Source organism: Vombatus ursinus, unplaced genomic scaffold, assembly GCF_900497805.2.
Source record: "Vombatus ursinus unplaced genomic scaffold, bare-nosed wombat genome assembly UNPS02014781.1, whole genome shotgun sequence".
In the NCBI taxonomy this organism is placed as follows: domain Eukaryota; kingdom Metazoa; phylum Chordata; class Mammalia; order Diprotodontia; family Vombatidae; genus Vombatus; species Vombatus ursinus.
Genome location: NW_020954559.1, coordinates 3,250,823 through 3,261,041, shown reverse-complemented (window position 1 = coordinate 3,261,041; position 10,219 = coordinate 3,250,823). Strand labels below are relative to the sequence as shown.

General features: G+C 33.2%; 1 pseudogene; it reads right to left on the bottom strand.

Annotated features, from left to right (window-relative positions):
* Positions 1-8,381: 8,381 nt before the first annotated feature.
* LOC114046145 lies at positions 8,382-9,981 on the bottom strand (annotated as a pseudogene).
* Positions 9,982-10,219: the final 238 nt, after the last annotated feature.

The following is a 10,219-nucleotide window of genomic DNA, read 5'->3' as shown; positions in this document are numbered from 1 at the left end:
TATGTCTTTCTGGAAAAGTAGCTTCTGTTTTAGTACGATGGATACTAAGGGGTGCTGAGGAAAGACAAATTCACTCTTAACAGTGATTCCCACTGAAGGAATTTTGTTCCACTGATGGATCTAGTCTTAATTTTCTGACTGTGTCTTTTCAGTGTTACTCATGGGTTTGCTCAGTCATTTTACAATGGGTATTGCTTCCTTCCCATTCAATCATTTTTACAAAATTAATAATTTGAAAAGAAATAGCAGTGTTATAACATTGTTAACATATTAACACCTCATTATCTTTTTTTTTTGCTTGCGACGAATGTATCAACTGAGCTAGAGTGGGGTTGAGAACATAATCTCCCTTCCCCTATTTAACTGGTGAGGTATTATTGTGAAGAAGATAAATACAAAGATGAAAAAGGAAGAGGAGGAGGAAGAGGATGACAAGGACGAGGAGACAGAAAAGCAGAAGGAGAAGGATGATGATGAGGAGAATTTAAATTAGAAAATTTGAATGTTTATAGATTACTAAAATTGAATTATTCTCAGCTTATTCTTTATTCTAGTTCAACCACTTCATGTAGATATGGAACCTGCATTGCTCGGGTAAGTACACATAAGTGGGAGGCCTGGGATTCAAACTCATACCCTTTAAACCCAAACACATCACAATTTTAAGAAAAAGAAGCTAAAATATTTCATGAAGAATTGTAAAGCCCTCCCTCCTGGTTTTTCTTTACTACATTTATTAAATGATGTAACTTTATTAAGTAATTACTATGTATCAGGCAAGGTGTATGATGCATGAGATAGATGAAAAAAATCAAAATAGCTATTGCTCTCATTGCATGCATTTGAGATTTTACCTTACAGCAATTGAATCTCAAGAAATGTTTTGTGCCTAACTCAGTGATGTCCTTATAATATCAAAAGAATTATACACACACACACATATATATATATATATATATATACATATACATATACATGCACACACCTACACATACATGAATATAGATTAGATTAGAAAATTACTAGAAATGTTTAAAATGTTTTACATTTTTTAAGAAAATTGCCTATACGCGAAAAATGTATAACCTGTCCATGTCCTTTGACTCGCCATTCCCATATTAGAGATGTCTCCCAATGTGGTCAAAGACAGAAAGAAAGTTTTAACATATACCAAAATTTTCTTAACAGGAGTCTTTGTGGTAGCAATGAACTAAAAACAAATTGAATTACTCAACAACAAATGACTTGAAAAATATGGAATGTAAATGTAATATGTTGTTATAAAACAATATAGTGTTGTGCTACCCTCCTATTCCCTAGGGGCACTTTTCTGTCTGGTTTGTGTGTATTTGTGTATGTTTGTATCCACACACATATATACACACATACACATACACAATGACTTTTTATTTGGAACTCAACTAGGTTGTTAAAATCCCAAAATGCCCTACTTGCTGATCCTTTTACATGACTATTCATCTGCCTTTGTACTAGCTGTTTCACACACATGGAATACTTTTCCTTTTTAACTCTGCTTCTTGATATCCCTAGCCCCACCTAAGGTTCAACTCAAATGATATTTCTTAAGGGAGTCCTTTCTGGATCAACCTAGTCATTAGGGTCCCTCCAGATTAGTTTGTATTGAACTGACTGAATTCATTTTGTTCCTTGTCCATATATACTAACCTCCCCAGCAGAATGTAAGCTGCTTGACATTTCCAGTAACTAGTACAATGCCTGGTTCACAGTAAGTGCTTAATAAATGCCTGTTGATGTAGATCTACAGAGCCGACTATATTTAATATTGGAAAATATACCCAGGAATTCATTTTAATTAAAATTAAAAAAAAAGATTTCCTTTGAAAATTAGCCCCACACAGTATTAAAAGTTACTTTATATATTCTTATTTCAGCATAGTCCTCATGCAGAAATGTCATCTCATCAAATGGTTAAAAAAGTTGAAATAATTAGGTGGTCTAAATTTTCAATCCATATATCCACACAGACTTTGGCCTTGTATTATTGACTGACAATTTCAACCCAAAAGATAAATGTTTCAGGAAATCAAAGGGATTTTTTAATAATAGTTAAATGTATAACAGAATTTCCTCCTACTGATTAACATTAAAAATGAAAAAAAAATTTAAAATGAATCAAAGGACATTATAAGGAGAATCCATTTTAAAAATTTTATATATTCAAATTAAAAAATAAGAATTAATTTTGCTTTGGATTTGAGATATATCCATATAAAACACATAATAAATCTTTTCCATTCATAAATTTTTATACCCAATGGGATTTTTGCCACAATATAATCATATTAACATTAAACCATACTTATGAAAACATCCTAAAATAATTTTAATATATGTGAAAGTTATGTTTATTGTTAGATTAAGCTATGGCAGGCATACTGAAGTTTTTGTATTTGGAATATATAGTCTTTCACCTCTCTTGAGTGATGTAAGAGCCCCATTTAAAGATTTCTGAAACCATAGTGGTTTTTTTTTTTTGTTTTTTTTTTTGTTTTTTTTTTTTGCAGCGCTAATGCTTCAGTTCCAGACTTCTGGCAATTACAATGCAATACATCTGCAAACAGAGTGGATTCTGTTTTACCCTTAACTCCCAAAATGTGAACTTCAAAAGGTTTATGGAAGACGTATTGCATTCTAACATACATATCTGTCATGCATAAGAACTAGTTAACTAATTTGCTTGCTTTGGGCTTCATTTTTTTTTTTTTTTACAAACTATATATAATTCTTTGAATTCAAACTCATAAAAACTGTTGATGAGATACAGCTTCAGAGGAATATTTTCTGACTCATAATATTTCAAAAAACACATTTCTGGAAACTTTGCTATATTAAATCTTATTAATACAGAGGTCTGGAGCAATCATTATTGAGTTGTCATCATAGTCTACAGAATATAAATCTAAACAAACGCGTCTAGTATAAAGAGAACTCTTTATTAAAACCACCTTTCTTTAAGGTTCTATTACCTCAATATGTGATTTTGTTGTATTTAAGGCAGCATTCCTCCCATGGCCCTGTTGCTGGTCAGCTCCTTGTGTGCCATCAAAATCTAGTCCATTAGGAATTAAAAATTCCCAGGAACTTCTTTTGACTATTGACTAGAGCTGCCCAAAGGGACAAACAAGAAGACACCTTTAGGAAATTGAATGGAAACCTGGTCATGTTGTTGTTGTTGTTGTTGTTGTTGTTGTTGCTGCTGCTGCTGGAATTAAGCTACTTCAAAATTATCCAGGTTGTTTGTTCCTATCCCCTTCCTTTCTTTCTAATCTAGGCATCATCTTTTTCACTTTTTAACTGAATCTTCATCATTTATTTAGTAGAAAGACCTCAGAATTCACCCACACTCATGAGTGACTATTTCTTAGGCTATTTAAAACACTGACACTTGATCTTCATCTGGAGAAATGCACCAGTTTTCAAAATGTGTTTTTGATGGAATAAAAAGGCTCACGCACATCAGAGAACTTTGCATGTGATTTGCTGCAGCTCACATTACAGCAAGGTGGAAACAATGTCAGCAAGAACAAAGTCAAATTTCTCTATAACCCAATGTGAATAACAGCCTTTTGGCTAATAATACAAACATTAATATGTTACCAGTGTGCATAATAATTTAAGTATAAGTTTTAAAATTTTAGCAGAACAGCCTCCTATGTGCCTAGTCATAATAAGATCTGCTTTCCATACTGTATTTCTACTATATTTTTATACATACATGAATTTTCAAAGCACTAGTAAGTAAAGAAGGAATACCTAGTGCTATCTTATTTCAAAACAAGTAAGGCACCATCTGTTTTAATCAAATGAAGGGAAGATAAAGTTCAGCTAATGGCAGCTGACATGCCAACTCTAGTTCAGTTGAGTAAGCAGTTTTAAAATGGGGTTATAGCATTAGCCAACTGTCTTGAGTTAAGAAAGACTTTTCATGAGCTAATAATTTTGAAAGTGTTAAATATTATTATTTTCCACCACAACATCTCCAACAGCCTGAATATTGTGCTTTTAGCCACAAAATATGAAATACTTAAAAGAAAGCTTCAGTATGTGAGATGGATATTCTATTGATGAGTCATGGAAGGCTATGGGTAAAAATTGTAAAGGACATGAGTCTGAATAGAATCCTACCTACAGTAGAACAAAACTGTTAAGCAAACCACCTATGGGCCATCTGATCCAGATTAAAATATAATTTAGGAATATTTAACAAAATCTATAAAAATTATGACATCATATTCTCAAAGCAAGTCAATATGTGGTACATAAGGATCCTTATGTATAGATTAGTAGCTCCTGTTTCTATTAGAGTTTGAAATCCTGATATAGAATATACCCACGCTGATGATATAACAAATCCATCCAAGTATTTAAGTAGATCTTTAATTCGTTGATTTAGAGTATTGAAAACCCTCAGATGTAGTGTATTCTAACTACCTCACTTTTTAGGTAAAGAAACTGAAATCAAGAGTTTAAGTGACTCATGCAAAATCACACAGATGGTGAACATCAAAGATGAGATTTAAACCCAACCCCCCCCACTACAAAGCCAATACTCTTAATTGTTCACATTAGAAGTGAATAACTTTAAAAAAATCAAACTTTTGTTCTATTTTTATATGAAGTTTTTACATCATGTTTATTTACATTTAATTTCCCCCTAATGAACTTTTACTTGGAAACAAGAAAAAAACCATTTAAGCAAAGCTCTGTGAGAGAGTGAGCATTTCTATCTGGACAAATTCTACTTCAACATCTGAATTCTTGACTGTTTTATTGAGAGAAAGAAGATGTACTTCATTAGCAGTTCTGTAAAAGAGAGATTGTTCATTGGAATTTATCGGATCATATGATCTTAGTATCATAGATTTAGCATTGGAAGGAACTTTTGAAGCCAACTAGTGTAAATTCCTCATTTTACAGCTAAGGAATATGAAGCCCAGTGAGGTTAAATGATTCATTTGAATTCAGATGCATTTTTAGCATTGCTATTCACATTATTAAAGATATTATCTTTATTTTTCATTTGGATCTGCTTTCTTTACACTGAATTACTTCATGCAAATTTTTTAACATTCTTTGAATTTTCCCATAGTCATCATTTTTATGGTACAATAATATTTCATTATATTCATGTGCCATTTTTCAGCCATTCTTCAATCGATGAGTTTCAAGAATACACATACACACACATACATACATTTATAGAGATAGATAGATAGATAGAAAGATAGATAGATAGATAATGGGCTTTATGGTGTTTAGGTTCTGTGAAAGAAGTTTATACTATCCTATAATCTGAAGAAGAAAGTAATCTTAGAAATAATCTGAATGTTCCTTAGTTTATAGATGAAGAACCTGAGGCCCAGAAGAAGTTACATCTCTTATCTGAGTTGACAAATGTAGAAAGTGGGTGAGAACAGCCACTGTTTGTTGCATTTCCCTCAGTGCTGAGCACAGTTTCTGGCACATAGCTGGTGCTTAACAAAACCTTGTTGACATATTGAATGACTTTGCCTTCTTTTTTTCCTTTCCTTTTCTTCTTCTTTATCATCTTTATTTTTTTGGATTCAATTATTTTTTTTTTTGGTCAATTCACTTCCCCTACCTCCATAATAGCTTACTGCTGTTCATTAAATGGGAAATGTGCTTCAGCTGATCTAACTTGGGTATAAATCAAATTGAATTTACTAGGAAATGTCCAGAAGAAAACCAGACATGCTATATATAATTTACCCAATGTCTCCATTCCATTCAGTTGTTTCATGTTCTTTATACACAAGATTTTTAATATATGTTTTAACCTCCCTCCTACCTTCATCTTCTTCCTCTCCCCAAACAGTTTTTTTTTGCTTACACTTAGCCATCAAAGCAATCAGTATCTGACTTTGAAAAATTGGTCAATTAAAAATTAATTCAGCATAGATGAGAGAGATAAATAAAATATAATATCAATTTTCATCAAGGTTATTACTACTAATAAAGATGACCAGCTTTTATATTGTTCTTTCAGGTTTACGAAACACTTTACATATGTTATCTTCTTTGGTCCTTGTAACTACTTTGTAAAGTGGATGCTATTACTATCCTGAACTTAAGTCTTCCTGCATCTAACAGTCTCTACTTGCTAATGGATTACTCCCTACAAACTACTATGTCTTCATTATCCTTGAAAAAATCTTCACTTGATGGGCCCTACCTATCAATCATGCATTTCAGATCTAAGATTTTTACAGAGAAGGTCCTTGATAAGGAATTCTACAATAGGTGCCTCTACTTTTCTTCTTACTCTATTCTTAACTCTCTGGAGTATGGCTACAGACCTCATTATACAATTGAATCTATTATTTCCCAAATTATCAAAGATCCCTCAATTGCTATATCTAATAGCCTATTGTTAATCTGCCTCCTTCTTCACTTTTCTTCACCCTCCGACATTGTCAATCAATCTCTTATCTTGGATAGTTTGTTCTCTTTAGGTTTTCATGACACTGCTTTTTCCTAGCTCTTTCCTGACCTTTCTGATAGCTCTTTCTCAATCTTCTTTGCTGGATCTTCATCCATGTAATACTTGCTAGTTATGGATCCATGATCTCCAAGGATATGTGCTGGGTTCTTTCTTTATGTTACTTCATCTGGTAATTTCATCCACTCCTGTGGGTTTAATTATAATCTCTATGTTGATGAATATCACATCTATTTGCTCAACTTCTCTTCTGACCTCTTTACATCTCCAACTGCTATTCAGACATCTTAAGCTGTCTTGTTGACATTTTAAATTCAATATTTTCAAAACTGAAGCCCTCTTGAGGTTCTTTCAATTATTAATATGTATATACAAATATTGTTTGTACCAATCTATGGATTCCAAATCCAAAACTCATTCCTCTTTATCACTCTCATCTGATGAGTCATCTTAATCAAGCAAATAATTTGGCTTTTTTTTTTTTGCAGAGAATGACTTATTTTATTGGATGCCTCCTCCCCATTTCTTAGTATCTACTTGATGAGAAAGTGAATGAATTTAATTTTTTTAATGATTATAGGTCATACATAAAATGCAACCATTAGTTAATTAACTAAGTCTTCTGACACTAAATTGATAAAAACTCAGTCTCACTTGTTGCCTACATACTCCTTGCAAATGGTAACAGATAACTGAATAAGAAAGAAGGTTTGAACTTTTATTCTGTTCTTGCAGTCCCTAGTTTGACAACTTTTGTTGTGACACTATTACAGTTGGATCTGTTTTTGATACACATGGTAAATATAAGCAAATTTATTTATATTCATCAATATTAAGTATCTCAGGTATTCTGGAAAAGGCTCAGGAGTCTTTTTCTCAGTCCTATCAAATGCAAAATAAGCACTCACTAAACATCAGGGCAAGACTGTGACACTAATTATAACTTATAAGGAGGGGGGGGAGAGGAAGGATTACAATTCCTATAGGATATTTCAAGCCTGTAATGAATTTTCATAATAGAAATGAATTTGTTGCTTTTTAGTTGGACAACTGTAACATCATTGCATATAACTTAACTTTAACATCAAAATAAACTCATTAAAATTATAAATTAAACCTTTTAAAATGAGGTTCAATTTCTTATTAATTAGCAAAAAAAAAAAACAAGAAAGAAAATATTCTACAGCAATGGTGTCAAACTCAAATTGAAATGGGGGTCTCTAAACGGTACCCGGGGGAAACACCTTTACTTATTTTTTTTTTTAAATTTTAATGTTTCCTCTATTTTATTTTAGTTTTATTTGTTTTGGTAAATGTGTCCTAACTACATTTTAAGTTGGTTCAGACCTCCTTCAGAGTGTTATGGGACATGAACATCTCTGTCCTATAGGACTTTAAATAAAAAAAAAAACCCTCAAATTCTGAGTTTATTAAATTAAAGTAGTAATTTGGAAAACTATTCTATTTCTATATGAAAATGGTATTGTGCTCAAAACTACTTGTATTTTGATTAATTTCTCCTTCAATATTCAGTGCTGGTAATTATTGTCCATCTCCACATTTCTCCAGAATGCTAAAATACATACGTACATACCTATATACACACATACATATATATGTACACATGCACACACACATATATGGGTATGTATGTATATACACATACACATCATGAAAATACATTTTATTTATTTTTCTTTTTTTTTAGAGGAGACACAAAGGATATTATTTTACTTATAAAACCAACAATTTTCTTACACAATTTTAGACAGGTATCTGATTCTAGATATGACAGCAATGGGAAGGTTTTCATTACATACTGAAATTAAGATAGAGTGGGATTAAAAACTTAGTCCAAGGATGACCACAGGATGGTACCTTATTCATTTGTTTTTTCTTCCGCACATAGATCTCAAATTGCTTCACTATGGTGACTTTTTCCAATCATTTCTAACAGGAAGTACACCTCAGTGTTAATGTTTAGAAATTCTTCATATTGGTTGCCTTCTCATTTGTGAGATCTTCAACTGCCCATACATCTAGGGTATCTAACTGAAAGTTTCCCCTAGCTGATAATGTGTACTGTTATAAGTAGAATATCTAAGATTTGTTTTGCTGTGGCCTTTCCCAATATCATAATCAATCAAAGGTCCAAAGTAATCAAACTGCCCCTCCATGATCAATCCATTTGGTATAGTTTGTCACTCATAATTAAAAACATTTAATGTACATTGTATTCACTGTGTGTGTACACTCCAATGTTGGGAGAAATGGTAAACAGGAAGGATCTTCTCTCCCCTTGAAATTGGCTCTTGACCACCCAGGAGAGAGATGAAAAGCCAGCAAATATATAGTCACCCCTGTTTCTTTAACAGTAATAAGCCAGGATCTTTGTCTATAATATTCCCACAGAATTATGGAAAGCTGTAGTCATAAATTTGTTTAGAAAAAATCAGTCTCCATGTGTGCTAGAATTTGTATGGAGGTGGGAGATGCTATATATAAACAATGACAGGAATGTTGAGGAGGGTCATGACTTTTTTTTCCCCTATCTTTATACTCTAGAATGAAACTGGCAAGGTCTGGGTGAGAATCCTGGCCTGATGATCACATTAAGAAATGTCGAGATCTGGGGCACTTTAAGCAGCCAGTTTTCAATCAAATTGTCACCACACCAACTCTAAGTCTCTTCAACTGGGGAGTGGGTGGTGTGAAGGTGTCTTGTTTGAATGCTGAGAGCAGTTGAGTAGCCAATGCCTTTTCACCAGAAGCCAAATCTTGATTTTTGTTTACTTCCAACCTTTCAGTTCATTTCTGCAGCATAGCACATGTACTACAGAGATAATCAGATCCTCTGTAAACTCTTAGATTTGACTTGCTTTCACATCTTCAGTAGGTACAAGTGACATTTTCATGATCATGTGGCTTTTCTCCTCTGCATTTCCTTTTGAAGGCTCTGATATCAAAATGATAAACTGTTCTTTTGATGATGTTTTCACTAGGACTCAGAATGGTCCCCATCAGGTTAATATTCTTCCTTCTATCGTAGAGCCTGATTGTCATTTTCTCTGGTAAAGCACCCCCAAGGTAAGCCTATAGTATTTCCAATGATACTGGAATTGGAAAAGATTTTCTGCTCTTTTACACAGGATATCGTGTCCTAACCCTGTTATGGCAGCAAGCAATCCATCAATCTCAGTCTGTTCTTCAGGTAGAAACCATGGGAAATAATTGTGATCCAATGTGTTCGCCTAGTTCCCGTCTTTTCTTACTTGTGACAGAATACAGATAAAGCAAATGGGAGGTAGGAGGGGCAGGTTATTCAGTAAAGTGACATTCCAGCACAAAGGAAGAGCATGGTTTATCCTCCTGACATCAAGGACTTGCCTTAATCAGAGTAGGACCAGCAGCGCGAATGCTCTGTTGTTAGGTTTCTGGGCCCTGGTGGAGCTGGGCCACTGTGGTCCTCCTTGCCCCATGCAGCCCCTCCCTCTAGCTGCCTGCTCTGCCTTGCCCTTCTTCTTGTTATTTCTTTCATTATAAGGGAGGGAGTGTATAATCAGGATTGGAGGGAAATGAATGATGTAGCTTCTCTGACATTAAGTAAATTACTTAAATGAAGTTCATAACATAGATACATTTTATATTTTTAATTAATTAAATTAATTAAAAATTAATAATTTTTAAAAATTAGAAAAAATTAGAAAAAATTAGAAA